Consider the following 1340-nt stretch of genomic DNA (forward strand, 5'->3'; position numbering starts at 1 on the left):
CAGCAGCAGCAGCAGCAGCAGCAGCAGCAGCAGCAGCAGCAAACACAGCAGCATCAAATCCTCATACCGGTACCCTTAGCTGATACTGCTGCTGCAGCTACACCTGTTGCTGCTGCTGCTGTTCCTGCTGCAGTGCTGCAGCAGCCCTCCCCCCGTCTCCTGCTGCAGCAAGCACCTGCTCCGCAGCAGCAGCAGCAGCAGCAGCAGGTGCTGCTGCTGCAGGTCCCTGTTGCTGCTGCTGCTGCTGCTGCTGCTGAACCCCCCCAGAAGGCCCCAGCAACCCACAGCCTGCTGCACACGAAGCTGCTGCAGCACTGGCAGCAGCAGCAGCAAACCCTCAACAAAAAAGCGAAGCAGCGGAGAACTTCTTTTGCTGTTCCTTTGCTGCCTCCAGAAGACCTCACATACACTCAGCAGCAGCAGCAGCAGCAGCAGCTGCTGCAGCAGCAGCAGCAGCAGCAGCAGCAGGTAGCAGCAAATCTATCGCACCCACCTCCTACACGCACGTGGCAGATGACGGGCCTCCACTGTTCTCTCCCTCTCTCAGGCAGCAGCAGCAGCAGCAGCAGCAGCAGCAGCAGCAGCAACAGCTGCTGCAGCAGCTGCTGCTGCTGCAGCAGATACAGCGGGAACAGCTGCAGTAGTTATATCAGCAGCAACTGCAGCAGCTACAACGACAGCTGCTGCAGTGAAAGCGGCAGCCGCAGTAGCAGCAGACGGCGCTCAAGCAGCAACAGCAGCAGCAGCAGCAAGAGCAGCTGCAGCAGCAGAAACGACAGCAGCAGCAGCAGCAGCAGCAGCAGCAACTGCTACAGCACGAGTCAGCTCTCAGCAGCAGCAAAACAACAAAACTGCTGCAGCGGTTCATCTACGCTTGGCGCCCACCGCCAGCATCGCAGCAGCAGCAGCAGCAGCANCGTTAGCTCTGGCTGTTCCTTTGTATCCCCCCTCTGAGGGCCGCAAGCAGCTTGCTGCTGCTGCTGCTGCTGCTGCTGCTGCTGCTGCTGCTGCTGCTGCAGTGTCTTCAGAAGGGCCTAGAAGGTGCAGCGGCAGCAGCAGCAGCAGCAACAGCAGCACTGGCAACAGCAGCAGCAGCAGCAGCAGCAGCAACAGCGGAAACACAAGTATAGGCAGCAGCAACACGAGCAGCAGCTGCTGCACCTCCATCAGGCGCAGCAGCAGCAGCAGCTGTCCCGCTCCCTCCCCTCTCTCTCTTTCTCTATCCAACCAGCAGCAGCAGCAGCAGCAGCAGCAGCAGCAGCAGCAGCGTCTGCTGCAGGCTGAGCTTCATCATGCTTCGTTTTACTCTTCTATGGGGTCGCCGCGGGGGGCCCCCCCCC

Source organism: Eimeria mitis, genomic scaffold (assembly GCF_000499745.2).
Source record: "Eimeria mitis Houghton genomic scaffold, Emh_scaff3213, whole genome shotgun sequence".
Lineage (NCBI taxonomy): Eukaryota > Apicomplexa > Conoidasida > Eucoccidiorida > Eimeriidae > Eimeria > Eimeria mitis.